This window comes from Bufo bufo, chromosome 4 (genome assembly GCF_905171765.1).
Source record: "Bufo bufo chromosome 4, aBufBuf1.1, whole genome shotgun sequence".
NCBI lineage: Eukaryota > Metazoa > Chordata > Amphibia > Anura > Bufonidae > Bufo > Bufo bufo.
The window spans coordinates 240,821,457-240,838,471 of NC_053392.1; the positions used below are offsets into that span (position 1 = coordinate 240,821,457).

A 17,015-nucleotide genomic window follows, 5' to 3' on the forward strand; every position below is an offset into this window, starting at 1 on the left:
TCGGATCCGCAAAACACATACGGACGTCTGAATGGAGCCTTACAGGGGAGTGATCAATGACGGAGGTGATCACCCCATATAGACTCCCTGATCACCCCCCTGTCATTAATCACCCCCCTGTAAGGCTCCATTCAGAGGTCCGTATGATTTTTACGGATCCACTGATAGATGGATCGGATCTGCAAAACACATACGGACATCTGAATGGAGCCTTACAGGGGGGTGATAACCCCATATAGACTCCCTGATCACCCCCCTGTCATTGATCACCCCCCTGTCATTGATCACCCCCCTGTCAGGCTGCATTCAGATGTCCGTATGATTTTTACGGATCCACTGATACATGGATCGGATCCGCAAAACACATACGGACATCTGAATGGAGCCTTATAGGGGGGTGATCAATGACAGGGGGGTGATCACCCCATATAGACTCCCTGATCACCCCCCTGTCATTGATTACCCCCCTGTAAGGCTCCATTCAGACATTTTTTTGGCCCAAGTTAGCGGAAATTATTTATTTTTTTCTTAAAAAGTCTCATATTCCACTAACTTGTGTCAAAAAATAAAATCTCACATGAACTCCCCATACCCCTCACGGAATCCAAATGCGTAAAATTTTTTAGCCATTTATATTCCAGACTTCTTCTCACGCTTTAGGGCCCCTAGAATGCCAGGGCAGTATAAATACCCCACATGTGACCCCATTTCGGAAAGAAGACACCCCAAGGTATTCCGTGAGGGGCATATTGAGTCCATGAAAGATTGAAATTTTTGTCCCAAGTTAGCGGAAAGGGAGACTTTGTGAGAAAAAAATTCAAAATATCAATTTCCGCTAACTTGTGCCAAAAATTTTTTTTTTCGATGAACTCGCCATGCCCCTCATTGAATACCTTGGGGTGTCTTTTTTCCAAAATGGGGTCACATGTGGGGTATTTATACTGCCCTGGCATTTTAGGGGCCCCAAAGCGTGAGAAGAAGTCTGGTATCCAAATGTCTAAAAATGCCCTCCTAAAAGGAATTTGGGCACCTTTGCGCATCTAGACTGCAAAAAAGTGTCACACATCTGGTATCGCCGTACTCAGGAGAAGTTGGGGAATGTGTTTTGGGGTGTCATTTTACATATACCCATGCTGGGTGAGAGAAATATCTTGGTCAAATGCCAACTTTGTATAAAAAATGGGAAAAGTTGTCTTTTGCCAAGATATTTCTCTCACCCAGCATGGGTATATGTAAAATGACACCCCAAAACACATTCCCCAACTTCTCCTGAATACAGAGATACCACATGTGTGACACTTTTTTGCAGCCTAGGTGGGCAAAGGGGCCCACATTCCAAAGAGCACCTTTCGGATTTCACAGGTCATTTACCTACTTACCACACATTAGGGCCCCTGGAAAATGCCAGGGCAGTATAACTACCCCACAAGTGACCCCATTTTGTAAAGAAGACACCCCAAGGTATTCCGTGAGGGGCATGGCGAGTTCCTAGAATTTTTTATTTTTTGTCACAAGTTAGTGGAAAATGATGATTTTTTATATTTTTTTTCTTACAAAGTCTCATATTCCACTAACTTGTGACAAAAAATAAAAACTTCCATGAACTCACTATGCCCATCAGCGAATACCTTGGGGTGTCTTCTTTCCAAAATGGGGTCACTTGTGGGGTAGTTATACTGCCCTGGCATTCTAGGGGCCCTAATGTGTGGTAAGGAGTTTGAAATCAAATTCTGTAAAAAATGACCAGTGAAATCCGAAAGGTGCTTTTTGGAATATGGGCCCCTTTGCCCACCTAGGCTGCAAAAAAGTGTCACACATGTGGTATCTCCGTACTCAGGAGAAGTTGGGGAATGTGTTTTGGGGTGTCATTTTACATATACCCATGCTGGGTGAGAGAAATATCTTGGCAAAAGACAACTTTTCCCATTTTTTTTATACAAAGTTGTCTTTTGCCAAAATATTTCTCTCACCCAGCATGGGTATATGTAAAATGACACCCCAAAACACATTCCCCAACTTCTCCTGAATACAGAGATACCAGATGTGTGACACTTTTTTGCAGCCTAGGTGGGCAAAGGGGCCCACATTCCAAAGAGCACCTTTCGGATTTCACCGGCCATTTTTTACAGAATTTGATTTCAAACTCCTTACCACACATTTGGGCCCCTAGAATGCCAGGGCAGTATAACTACCCCACAAGTGACCCCATTTTGGAAAGAAGACATCCCAAGGTATTCGCTGATGGGCATAGTGAGTTCATGGAAGTTTTTATTTTTTGTCACAAGTTAGTGGAATATGAGACTTTGTAAGAAAAAAAAAAAAAGAAAAAAAATCATCATTTTCCGCTAACTTGTGACAAAAAATAAAAAGTTCTATGAACTCACTATGCCCATCAGCGAATACCTTAGGGTGTCTACTTTCCGAAATGGGGTCATTTGTGGGGTGTTTGTACTGTCTGGCCATTGTAGAACCTCAGGAAACATGACAGGTGCTCAGAAAGTCAGAGCTGCTTCAAAAAGCGGAAATTCACATTTTTGTACCATAGTTTGTAAACGCTATAACTTTTACCCAAACCATTTTATTTTACCCAAACATTTTTTTTTTATCAAAGACATGTAGAACAATAAATTTAGAGCAAAATTTATATATGGATCTCGTTTTTTTTGCAAAATTTTACAACTGAAAGTGAAAAATGTCATTTTTTTGCAAAAAAATCGTTAAATTTCGATTAATAACAAAAAAAGTAAAAATGTCAGCAGCAATGAAATACCACCAAATGAAAGCTCTATTAGTGAGAAGAAAAGGAGGTAAAATTCATTTGGGTGGTAAGTTGCATGACCGAGCAATAAACGGTGAAAGTAGGGTAGGTCAGAAGTGTAAAAAGTGGCCTGGTCTTTCAGGGTGTTTAAAGCGAACCTTTCACCTCATTTTCACTTGTTAAACTAGCCACAGTACCTTATAGATTATATTGAATGTGTTGTTATCCATGTTAGTGCCGCTTTCCTGCACTTTTTATTCATAAAAAAACCGTCTTATAAAGTTCTGATTTCTGCTCCAACAGTCAGGCAACAAGTCAAGGGGGTAGCCCTTCCCTCTCCTCTGGCCGTACCTCCCCTGCCCTAACGCCGCCTCTATGCTTTGTAATTGACAGCCGGCTCAGTCGCCGGGACGGCGCTTCTGAATCCTGCACATGCGCCGTCCTCCTCATTCGCCGCGCGATCCTGTCTTTCTGGCAGACAGAAGCGCGACCATGTAACAGGATCGCGCATGCGCCGTACGCGATGCCTGCCTGTCTGCTCTCCCTCCCGTGCGCGCGCTCCACTATCTTCAGGCTCCAAGTGCCCCACGTGATCACTGTAGACTTGCCGCAGATTGCAAGCCAGTGATCATCGTGAGCCCCAGAAAGACGGGATCGCGCGGCGAATGAGGAGGACGGCGCATGCGCAGGATTCAGAAGCGCCGTCCCGGCGACTGAGCCGGCTGTCAATCACAAAGCATAGAGGCGGCGTTAGGGCAGGGGCGGTACGGCCAGAGGAGAGGGAAGGGCTACCCCCTTGACTTGTTGCCTGACTGTTGGAGCAGAAATCAGAACTTTATAAGACGGTTTTTTTATGAATAAAAAGCGCAGGAAAGCGGCACTAACATGGATAACAACACATTCAATATAATCTATAAGGTACTGTGGCTAGTTTAACAAGTGAAAATGAGGTGAAAGGTTCGCTTTAAATGGGGGCTGAGGTGGTTAACTATGTCTACATTAATTCAATGACTCAAATTCCTGTAAGACATAGCAAAAGGTAAGACATGGTGGCTGGCTGGCATTGTTATGTGAACACTGACTGGTAGAAGATAAAAAAATAACATTTAATTATAATACTTTCAGTTTTAGGCCTCCTGCACACGACAGAAGGTGTCCTGTTGCCATATTGCGGACCGCATTTGCGGATCCGCAATACATGGGCACCGTTCCGTTTACATTCCGCATCACGGATGCGGACCAATTCACTTCAATGGGTCCGCAAATCCAGAGATGCGAAATGGTGTGGAACGGAAGCACGGAGCACGGCCACGGGACACACACATTCTTGTGCAGAAGGACTTATGGTGTTCTAACTAAAGGCAGCAATTAGTGATCCCTGTGACCCTCTTAGCCAAACTGTGGGTCACTTTCTTTAATTATCTTAGCAGTTTTGCTTAAATCTTGTATTGAACCGCTCCAGCACATGCCCATTAGTCCTGATATTCATGAGCACCTGGCTCTCCTTGGCCACCTGCTGCTGATTGCAGTAGGAAGGAAACTGTCAATCAATGGTATGGGGGCAGAGACTGGCAAAAACTCATGAATATGAATATTCATCATCATGTCCTACAGATGTTAGGAGTTAGGGCAACATACACCAGGACAATTTTGTGGCGAAATATGCGACTGGAGCCCCGAATAGAGCCTCCTACACAGATGTGAAAAAGGCTTTTAATATGATAAATGATGAATTTAGAATTTGTAATATTTGTGTGTTTTTCTTTTTAATTTGAAACTGTTTTTTGTCCCTTTATGGAATGTGAATGAGACGGCTCAATCACTTGTACAATACACAGCAATACTTGCCGTTTATGGTGATTGTACCGGTACCCTATGACACTCTGAGGAAGGGTGTAACAGGAGTCTTCATATAGATGGCCTGGGGAACCCACCTGTTTGTACAACCGCTCAGAACCTCATGAGTGCGTCTCACTGGGTAAAAGCGAGGCAAGGTATTATCTGGGGGATTAAATGGTCAGGTTTGAAGTTGTCTTGGATCTCAGCCACTGCATGCTGGTGTTGTCTACATAACACAGCTGGAAACTGAGAAAGCTACATATACTCCTTGCAAACTGTGAGGTGCACTGACGGGTTACAGAACTAGCTTGAGAAGTGCTCCTAGAACTGCTTTATTGAAAACTTTCTCCACAGTCATCAAATTAACAAAAAAAAAAAAAAAAACACAAGGAGAGTGTGTTTGGTCTTCCAGGAGACATAATTTAGGTCAAACATATTACTTAAAGGTCATCTGTCAGCAGAATTGTACCTATGAAACTGGCTGACCGGTAACATCATGTGCACTTGGCAGTTGAAGGCATCTGTGCTGGTCCCATGTTCATATGTTCCTGCATTGTTGAGAAAAATGAAGTTTTAATATAGGCAAATGAGTCTCTAGGAGCAATGGGGGTGTGGCAAATTTTTGAGGTGACTGTCTTTTAATAACTTTGTCACAAATCTCAACAACCATCTTTACTTTGTGTGACATAAAATATTACAGACTTAGTAAATATGGGCCTACGTATTTGTTATGAATTTATGGGTTTCTAGAGAAAATCTTGTTTCAACTGTCCTAAATGTTATGTTGAGGCTACTTATAGATACATGTATATGGCTATTCCAGCGATCAGATCCACTGTTCCACTGCTTTTAACACCAGTGATCATTATGGCAGGCATGCCCCCAGTGGTCGGTGTGCCCAGGGGCAGATTGGCCATAGTCCTTACAGGGAAATTTTCTGGTGGGCCGATGCCCAGGGCGCCCATCTCTGCCACTGGCTTGGTACATAATAAGCTATCAGTGGTAATTAACTCTCTGAGAATCAGGTACTCATGTACCCGGCTAGCGGCATGCCCTGCTAAATTCAACTATGTCCCACATCTCACCTCCTAAGCTCCATATCACAACTGGAAGAGGAGGAGAGAAAATGGCCACTATTGATGGCCAACTCAGAGGGACAGCTTTTGTTGCAATATATTGTGTGGCACTGTGGTATGTGGTGTTTTGCTAACCCCTCTACTTTTGTTGCTCCGCCTCCTGTCAATTTAGATCCTCCTACAACATGGGGCCATTTTTATTTTATTTTTCCAGGGCCACTTTAGTTTCCCAATCCGCCCCTGGGTGTGCCCCTTCATGATTTTAACCACAATACATCAGCCTTCTGTATACTTCAAAGGGAGGAATTTGAATTGTAAAATCTGGAGGGAGAGAGGGGTTAGAATCGCATTGAAGGGTATAATCAGGCACCTCTACTTCATTGGTGTTACCCTAGAGCTGTGATGGCTAACCTCCGGCGCTCCAGCTGTGGTAAAACTATGACTTCCAAGATGTACACTTGCTTGGCTGTTCTCAGAACTCCATAGAATGAATTGAGCATGCTGGGAGTCGTAGTTTCACCACAGCTGGAGTGCCAGAGGTTAACCATCACTCCCTAGAGGAAGGAGTGCTGTGGCCATGTTAACAGTGGTGAAAGTAATGGAGTGGCACATTTGATCACCAGAGATGCCATCTACTGTATATCTAAGTAGATATGACATTACAAATAATGCAGCTAAAACAAGTTTTTACCCAGAAAATCCCTTTGATGGTTAAAATAGCCAGGTCAAAAATTCCATACCAAGCTAGAAAATTGACTGCCTCATATTAGTTAAATAGTACTGGGCTAAAAAAAAAGTTGCTGAATACAGTTAGAAAAAAAGGGTGTTTCAAATAAGACGAACATTAAAGGTGCTATCCTCTAGTTTTTAAAATTCTCATTGGGACAGAGAGGATGAAAAAAAACTTTACTCATCTGGTAAAGTTCCCTCCATTCTGATGCTGTGGGTCCATTCCCCAGGGCTTCTGGTCCCCATTGGATTAGAAATGGAGATGTCACATCCACTGTTCACATGACTGCTTGGCCAATCACTGGCCTCAGCAGTCATGATCCAGTCAAGGCCAGTGATTGGCTGAGCAGTCATATAAACAATGGACATGGCATCATGCCCCAGGAACTGGACCAGCAGTACTGGAACGATGGAACCTTTACCACTTTAGTAAGGCCTCTTTCACACGGGCGTGTGTGCCCCGTGGTCGTGCTGCAGGCCGCAATGCACGAGCACAGTCCGTGGGGCAGCCGCAGCGGATCGCGGACCCATTCACTTGAATGGGTCCGCGATCCGGCCGTTCCGCAAAAAGATAGGACATGTTCTATCTTTTTGCGGAACGGAAGTACGGGACGAAACCCCACGGAAGCACTCCGTAGTGCTTCCGTAGGGTTCCGTGCTTCCGTTCCGCACTATTCCGCATCTCCGGATTTGCGGACCCATTCAAGTGAATGGGTCCGCATCCGTGATGCGAAATGCCAACAGAACGGCACCCATGTATTGCGGATCCGCAAATGCGGTCCGCAATACGGCAACGGGGCGCACACGCCCGTGTGAAAGAGGCCTAAATAAAACAATCCCTTTAAGAAAATGTTACTACCAATGTACAAGAATGGCCAGTGAATGTCTCCCCAAATCCTACACTTTAGGCGGCCTCTTATGCCTTATCTTTGTAATCTGTTCATTTGCTCTATGTTAGAATGATGTAGTAGGGTTACATTGTGTATCTACCAGCATAGAATATTGGCATGCCCCTGGATTGTCTTGCCTAACGTGATTAACCCATGATTGTCTCTATTTTATGTCATTTTATTGATGTATCCTAAGAATTGAATTGACCTGCATATGTACCTGGTATCAGATTAATATTTTGCATGGGAGATGGATGGGAGGGATGTTGGGGTAGTCTTTTATTAGTTGGATTAAAAAAAATAAAAAAAGTTTTCAACAAAAACTATCTTATTTAAAAAAATAAAGGTCCTATAGTAACTTTTGTACTTGAGCATTGTGCCCTGAAATGACATGATTTCCCTTGGCTAATTACATTTTCATTGTTCTTATGATTATAATCTTAGCTTCTTACCTCTCAAGTGTTCCTGCACCCCTGTGGTCAGCACTAAGCTTGACTTGGATGTGTGCAGGCAACATTCCTTCCAGAATCCAAGAAACAAAGACACCATTTAGTGAATGTGTTCTTAACAGACTCATAAGACTTTAGCAGCAGTATTCTTTGACCACCCACCATAGTGTGACCCTGTGAGCTAGAAATAGAACCAGAGCAGAGGTGGAAAACTCCTTTTGCCACTGATATTATTAACACCATTTTCAAGGTGGCAAATATTGGACAACTGTCAAGGAGGTTCACTAAACCCCCCCCCCCCCCCCCCATAATAGTTAAATTCTTGCTCAGATTGAAATTTTCAGGTCAATATGGTGGTTGAACGATTATTACATCGCCACTAGGGGACTGTTCTCCTACAAAAGTCATCAGCAACTGTATATAGATGTGTACTGCATTCAAGCCAATGCTTGAAATCTTTTGACACAGTTTTTTCCCTAATTTGTTTGTAAGAAACGTAGACAGTGAGTACCCAACTGATTATATACACGTCCAATAAAGAATTCTATTGGTCAGTAAAAAATTGTATTATCACAAAATATTTGAAATGAATGGCTCAGACTGCAGAATACATTCAAGAAAGGGAATAACCAGATTCTGAAAGTTTCATAATACGTATCAACTTGTCCTTGTTAGGGAAACTGCAATCACCGTCCAGACCACCGCTAGTGTGCAAAACCTGCTACCAGCCTTCTGAAACTGCAGTGGTCAAGGTGGATGTCAAGGTAAGTAACCAAAATGGGTAAACCTGCCACCAATGATATAACAATATTAACATATTCATTACTACAGAAATCACTTCCCAAAGTTGGTTGCATGGCAGGTGTCTAGGATTTCACCGAATAGTTCCCTGTAATAGCAGCTGCACCGAGCAACCAGTATCAAGAAACACGGTATTATTACTGAGACTATGGATGCAGGACATTCTTCAGGATTTGTTACACCAGGTGCTAAGACCTCAATGCACTTTTTGGTATGAGTAGCCAGAACCCACGACTCTATAATGAACTTAACCTAAGTTATTGCGACTACTTGTGTTTGTTTCATATGCAGGGGTATCCTCCCATCAAAAGGACGGTCAGTTAACAGACTGCTGTGCACCTGTTGAAAAAAAAAATTCACACTCACCTGCTCCATTGCTCTTGCTCCGTTTAGCAGTCATCTAGTTCCCAACTTGTAAACTTCCAGATGGACGGGGTCATGTACATCGCTGCAGCCAAATACATATCACTGCTGAGGCCAGTCATTGGCTGCAGAGGTGCATTTGACCCCGTCCATCCAGAAGTTTACAGGGCACAGACCAGAAGTACACTGAAGGGAGCCAGGGGGCCGGAACAGAGCAGTAGGTAGCAGATGAGTGTGTGTTTTTTTCAGCAGGTACAGGAGGCTAGGCTGACAGTTAAAGGGGTTGTACACTTTTTATTAAGTAATGGTCTATCCTCAAGATAGGCCATCGTTAGCTGATCTGGTATCCGACAACTAGCACCCCTGCTGAACAGCTGTTTGGCAATAGCTGCAGCTAGGGTGACCACTTGCAGAGCCCCAAATAGGAGGACATCACACCCCGAAAAAGGAGGACATCGTACCGGGGACAGTGGCGGCGCACAATAGCTAAATACTATGAACTAGATGTACTAGGTTATATCAGCATGTTCCATATCACTATATACAAGAAGATAAATAACTTATACCAACTGTACATATATAATTATATACAGGAGATACCCAGGTAATACCAGCATGGTCCATATCACTATATACAAGAAGATGTATAACTTATACCAGCTGAACATATAATTATATACAGGAGATACCCAGGTTATACCAGCTTGGTCCATATCACTATATACAAGCAGATGTATAACTTATACCAGCTGTACATATATAATTATATACAGGAAATACCCAGGTTATACCAGCATGTTCCATATCACTATATACAAGAAGATGTATAACTTATACCAGCTGTACATATATAATTATATACAGGAGATACCCAGGTTATACCAGCATGGTCCATATCACTATATACAAGAAGATGTATAGCTTATATCAGCTGTACATATATAATTATATACAGGAGATACTCAGGTTATACCAGCATCAGGGCCGTCTTTAATATTGATTGGACCCTGGGCAAAAATTTACTTGGGCCCCCTGGATCCCGCCTTCCCACACCTTAGCAGGCAATCATGCCCTCCACCACAACACACACACAAAAAATCCACACATCTGGTAGAGTACAGTGAATGACTGTAAATACTTCCAGTTCTGAAGACTCCAGCGGCTCAGGATCAGTGCTCTGGGCAGCTGGGCTCAGGCTGGAAGTGGGCACCGCTCTGCAGGAAGGAGACCAGGGCTCGGCTCACCCTAGTGTTACAGTGCACCCCAGCACCCCACAGTATGCAGTATAGCACCCTATAGTATACAGCAACCCACAGTATGCAGTATAGCACCCTATAGTATACAGCACCACACAGTATGCAGTATAGCACCTCACATTATACAGTACCCCACAGTATATAGTAGAGCAGTATAGCAGCTCAACAGTATACAGTACCCCACAGTATACAACACCTCACAGTATACAGTAGAGCAGTATAGCACCTCACCATATACAGCACCCCAAACTATACACGATACAGCATCCCACACTATACAGTACAGCAGTATAGCACTCCACAATATACAGCACCCACAGTATACAGTATACAGCCCCCACAGTATACACTACAGCAGTATAGCACTCCACAATATACAGCACCCACAGTATACAGTATACAGCCCCCCACACTATACAGTACAGCAGTATAGCACTCCACAATATACAGCACCCACAGTATACAGTATACAGCCCCCCACAGTATACAGCACCCCACACTATATAGCCCCTACACTATACAGTACAGCAGTATAGCACTCCACAATATACAGCACCCACAGTATACAGTATACAGCCCCCCACACTATACAGTACAGCAGTATAGCACTCCACAATATACAGCACCCACAGTATACAGCCCCCCACAGTATACAGCACCCCACACTATACAGCACAGCAGTATAGCACTCCACAATATACAGCACCCACAGTATATAGCCCCCACAGTATACAGTACAGCAGTATAGCACTCCACAATATACAGCACCCACAGTATACAGCCCCCCACAGTATACAGTACAGCAGTATAGCACTCCACAATATACAGCACCCACAGTATACAGTATACAGCCCCCCACACTATACAGCCCCCCACACTATACAGCCCCCCACAGTATACAGCCCCCCACAGTATACATGCCCCCACACTATACAGCACCCCACTATACAGTAGTTTACAGTATATTAGCATAACAGCCCCTGTCACCTTTTTCTGATGTAATCTTCACAAGAAAAGCTCCACAGTTAAGGCAAACTTCTACAGCAACACTCCTGGTAGGACCTTGATGACCTCATAGCCATGTGACCAGTAATATTGGGCCCGGGGCAGCTGCCCCTTTTGCCCCTTGTTAAAGACGGCCCTGACAGCATGGTCCATATTAGTACAAGAATATGTAAAACTTATACCAGATATACATAAGTATATACTGTAATTATATACAGAAGATGCCTACATTATACCAGCATGGTCCATATCACTATATACTAGAAGATGTATAACTTATACCAGCTGTACATATATAATTATATACAGGAGATGTCCAGGTTATACCAGCATGGTCCATATCACAATATACAAGAAGATGTATAAATTATACCAGCTGTACATATATAATTATATACAGAAGATACCCAGGTTATACCAGCATGGTCCATATCACTATATACAAGCAGATGTATAACTTGGCAATAGCTGCAGCTAGGGTGGCCACTTGCAGAGCCCCAAAAAGGAGGACATCACACCCCGAAAAGGAGGACATCGTACCGGGGACAGTGGCACACAATACCTAAATACTATGTACTAGATACCCAGGTTATATCAGCATGGTCCATATCACTATATACAAGCAGATGTATAACTTATACCAGCTGTACATATATAATTATATACAGGAGATATCCAGGTTATACCAGCATGGTCCATATCACTATATACAAGCAGATGTATAACTTATACCTGCTGTACATATATAATTATATACAGGAGATATCCAGGTTATACTAGCACGCTCCATATCACTATATACAAGCAGATGTATAACTTATACCAACTGTACATAAATGTTATATAGAGGAGATGCCCAGGTTATACCAGCCCCTGCCCCCCATTCTCAGCGGGTTCGTCCAACAATACACTAATATTTATGGGGGCCTTAAAGGGGTTGTTGAGTTCTTTACTATTTCTGCAGCTATGTTTGCTTACAGTACATAAGCCTGTCATTGCTGACATGAAGTATGGACTATTCAATCTCTTTTTACAGACTACGTAAATGCTACAATTATAATTTTATTTAATTAAACTACAATAATAATGTGCACATCAGCTCCTGCTAGACCTATTTACGTCAGTGAGGGACCTGTGTCTGGCTGCTTTTTCCATTATCACAAATCATCATCCATAAATCAGTATCTGCTCTTTAGGTGTTTTAGTAACCACAGTAATTATGAGAATAATCCAGTTTAGTATTTGTACTGTTTTGATTGTATCCTGGTATACACCACACCAAAAAATCTTGTGAAAAAGTCTTTCTTTTAGGGATGTACAGTTTATGAAATGTATTTAGGAAACAGAAAGCTCTAAAATAACTCTCCATAATACTGTACTGTATACTGCTATAAAATTAACAGGGAGGAGAGCCTATGTGGTGCTCTATTACAGAAGCAGCCTCTTTGGATCCCATGTCACCTTTTATGTATAACTACTGTAGAAAATGAGTTCAATAGTATTGTTTCTGCCATTACATACAACACCATGCAATGTAGAGTAATACAGTACATAAATGTAAGGGGTACAAGTTACCGTACAATACAATTGTGCTGATCTCCTGACAGTGCAGTACCTGAGTCACTGCAGTCAATTTCAACACTCGGCACCCTAACAGACCACCCATCCGTCATGGCACAGATGGCAAATTGCTTGCTAATTCTGTGTTGGACCTGCCAAGAAGTGGACGCAATAAAACTGCCACAAATGAAGCAACAACAATGGCCGTCCTGGAGTTCTGCGCTCCATAGAGATCAGCACAATCTTTGTTCTCTCCTCGGGTTGTAATCTCCCAGCCATATCTGGGTCTGTAACAAAGAGAAAATCGTTAATAACTTTGGCAGGAATAAAGGTACATCAAATTTATTTTCACATGCACCCCTTCCTATTTGAAAATATCGACTTGGTTCCAAGATGGCGGCTTTCAAAATGGCTCCCCTTATAGATTTACCCCCTTCATAGTAAAATTCCAGCTCACCTTTTGTTGATTAAATCAACCCCTGGTGCACGGAACAGGTAAAAGAGTCCTTTGGTAGCAAAACAATAGTAAATGAAGTTCCAGCACTGCAAAGTAATTGTTGTGTCGCTTGTCTCTTTATTCGTGGTAGCAAAATTACAGCCTGTGGATCAAACCTCACACTCCAACACCAGTTGACGCGTTTCAGACACTTAGTCCTTAGTCATAACATTTACCCACTTCCCTTAGCAACATGCCACACACAGGATGATGTTCCCAAATATCATTTTCCATTTATTCAGATGTTGCCATTCTTTTGGACCACCTTGTATATTAAAATAGAATGAACAACTGAGAAGGAGCTGGTCCTGTTGAGCTTCAGGCACAGATTTCACAATGACTGTAGACTCGATCAACAGCAACCTCAAATTCTGGGTTCTGCGCCCATGGTTCTAATACTTTATGGTTACCTAATAGATGTCCTTTTAATAGCCCATTTTATCAAGACACTGGAACTTTAACAGGCAGTGCAGTAATACAGCATATTAATGTTATGAGAATCTTATTTTCTACCTTATTTGACAATTCACTTGCTCTGAGTAGTGTTTAAGCTTGGTGCGTTTGCTTTAGACATCTTTGCAATGGTGCTGTCATCTGTCTGCATGGTGAGGAAATGTTTGGAGCTTGAAGCTCCATGTTCATAAGGCCTCTTTCACACAGGCGTGTGTGCCCCGTGGTCATGCTGCGGGCCGCAAAATGCGGGCCGCAATGCACGAGCACAGTCCGTAGGGCAGCCGCAGCGGATCGCGGACCCATTCACTTGAATGTGTCCGCGATCTGGCCGTTCCGCAAAAAGATAGGACATGTTCTATCTTTTTGCGGAACGGAAGTACGGGACGAAACCCCATGGAAGCACTCCGTAGTGCTTCCGTAGGGTTCCGTTCCGTGCTTCCGTTCCGCACCATTCTGCATCTTCGGATTTGCAGACCCATTGAAGTGAATGGGTCCGCATCCGTGATGCGGAATGCCCATGGAACAGCACCCGTGTATTGCGGGTCCGCAAATGCGGTCCGGAACACGGCAATGAGACGCACACGCCCGTGTGAAAGAGGCCTAACAGTAACTCCCGAGTCACATGAGTTGCATGCTGCACAATTACTGCAGTGAGTTCCTGCATGACAGATTATCTTTTGAAGAAGCTTTTAATTGTCTAGACCTTAGGCTATGTTCACACACACCAGTTGTGAGGTGGGGTCTCCATAAGGCTGAGTTCACACGAACGTGTGTGATCCGTGGCCGTATTGCGGCCCGCAAATCGCGGGCCGCAATACACGGCCACAGTTCCGTGTGAATTCCGCATCACGGATGCGGACCCATTCACTTCAATGGGTCCGCAAATCCGGAATCGCGGAACGGCCGCATGGGACGGGACCCCTCGGAAGCACTACGGAGTGCCTCCGTGGGGTTACGTCCTGTACTTCCGTTCCGCAAAAAGATAGAACAAGTCCTATCTTTTAGCGGAACGGCCAGATCGCGGACCCATTAAAGTGAATGGGTCCGCGATCCGATGCGGCAGACCTACAGCCGGCGATCGTGCATTGCGGCCCGCTATTTGCGGGCCGCTGCACAGGCACGGGTCACACACGTTCGTGTGAACTCGGCCTAAGTAGGACTTTACCAGCACATCCCACTAATGCTCAATGAAATTGAGATCTGGGGAATTTGGAGGCAACACCTAAAACTATTTGCCATGTTCCTCAAACCATTCCTGAACAATGTTTGCAGTGTTCCAGGACACACTAATCTGCTGAAAAAGGCCACTGCATTAGGCCGCTTCCCTTAAGAGTTTCAATTGGTCTGCATGAATGTTTAGGTCTGTGGTACATGTCAAAGTAACATCCTCATGAATGCCAGGACGGTTTCCTGGCAGAACATTCCCTGAGGATCACACTGCACCTGCCGGCTTTCCTCCTTCCCATAATGCACCCTGGTGCCAGCACTTCCCCAGGTAAGTGATGCAGATGCACCCAGCCATCCAAAAAATTAAAAATGATTAATCAGAAGAGGTTGTCTCCTGTTATTTCTCCATGCTCTGGTTCTGATACTCATGTGCACAGTGCCCATAGTAGGCAGTCGAAAGGGGTCAGCATGGGCACTCTTGTTTATGGCTACCTAGTCCCATATGCAGCAAGCTGCAGTACACTGTAGGGGTCATTTCCAAAGCTTTCTGGTATACAAAATTGCTAATTTTGTGCAAACCGAGGTGGCCCGACACAATTGCTATACTTTACTCCAGATAACTGGGGCAAATCTTAACTGAAACTGATGTCAGCGCCAAGCTTTAGTAGATTTCAGTTTGTGGTACACAGGTATCGTAGATTCAACAAAATTCTGAAGAGGTATGCACGTCCATATAAATTGGCCACATCTCACTCAGTTTTTAATGAATGTCCGTCCCACTGACATGTTTCTATTATAACAAGTTTTAACCTTCTCAGCAATTTCTGCTACAGTAGCACTTCTGTGGGATCAGACTAGATGGGCTAACCTTTAGGCCCCTTTCACACGAGCGTGACAGATTGGCTCCGGAAGCGTTCAGGGTGTGTTCAGTGAAACTTGCAAGCAAGTTCAGCCAGTTTTTCAGCGCTGGTGCAATGCGTTTTGATGCGTTTTTCACGCGCGTGATAAAAAAACAGAAGGTTTACAATCAACATCTTTTAGCAACCATCAGTGAAAAACGCATTGCATCTGCACTTGCTTGCGGATGCAATGCGTTTTTCACTGAAGCCCCGTTTACATCTATGGGGCCAGGGCTGCGTGAAAAACGCAGACTATAGAACATGCTGCGTTTTTCACACAACGCAGAACTGATGCGTGAAAAAAATGCTCATGTACTCAGTTCCATTGAAATGAATGGGTCAGGATTCAGTGCGGGTGCAATGCGTTCACGTCAGGCATTACACCCGCGCGGAAAACTCGCTCGTGTGGAAGGGGTCTTAGGCCTCTTTCACACGGGCGTCATGGATTTGGGCCGGATAAGATGCGGGTGCATCGCGGGAAAATGCACAATTTTTCCACGCGAGTGCAAAACATTTTAATGCATTTTGCACGCGCGTGAGAAAAATCGCCATGTTTGGTACCCAAAATGTATTATTTTACCTTATAACATGGTTCCCTTATAACAGAATGCTTAGTAAAATAGGGCTGGAGGGGTTAAAAACTTTTAAATAATTTTTAACTCACCTCATCCACTTGTTCGCGCAGCCCGGCTTCTCTTCTGTCTTCTTTCTTAAGGACCTGGGTAAAGGACCTTTGATGACATCACTGCGCTCATCACCATGGCGATGGATCATGTGACGGACCATGTGATGAGCGCAGTGGCGTCTCCACAGGTCCTTTTCCTCCTGCACAGCAAAGAAGAAGAAAGAAGAGAATTCGGGCTACGCGAACAAGTGGATTAAGGTGAGTTAAATTTTTTATTTTTTATTTTTAACCCCTTCAGCCCTATTTTACTAAGCATTCTGTATTAAGAATACTATTATTTCCCCTTATAACCATGTTATAAGGGAAAATAATAATGATCGGGTCCCCATCCCGATCATTTCCTAGCAACCATGCGTGAAAATCGCACCGCATCCGCACTTGCTTGCGGATGCTTGCGATTTTCACACAGCACCATTCACTTCTATGGGGCCTGCGTTGCGTGAAAAACACACAAAATAGAGCATACTGCGATTTTCACGCAACGCACAAGTGATGCGTGAAAATCACTGCTCATGTGCACAACCCCATAGAAGTGAATGGGTCAGGATTCAGTGCGGGTGCAATGCGTTCACCTCACGCATTGCACCCG

At 43.8% G+C, this 17,015-nt stretch overlaps 1 long non-coding RNA gene across 1 annotated transcript in view; it reads left to right on the top strand.

Annotated features, from left to right (window-relative positions):
• LOC121000060 overlaps positions 1 to 17,015 on the top strand; it is a 34,654-nt gene that overhangs the window by 1,868 nt on the left and 15,771 nt on the right. The window contains exon 3 of the long non-coding RNA XR_005778741.1: positions 8,417 to 8,505. This is a non-coding gene — a long non-coding RNA (uncharacterized LOC121000060). The remainder of the gene's footprint in view (positions 1 to 8,416; positions 8,506 to 17,015) is intronic.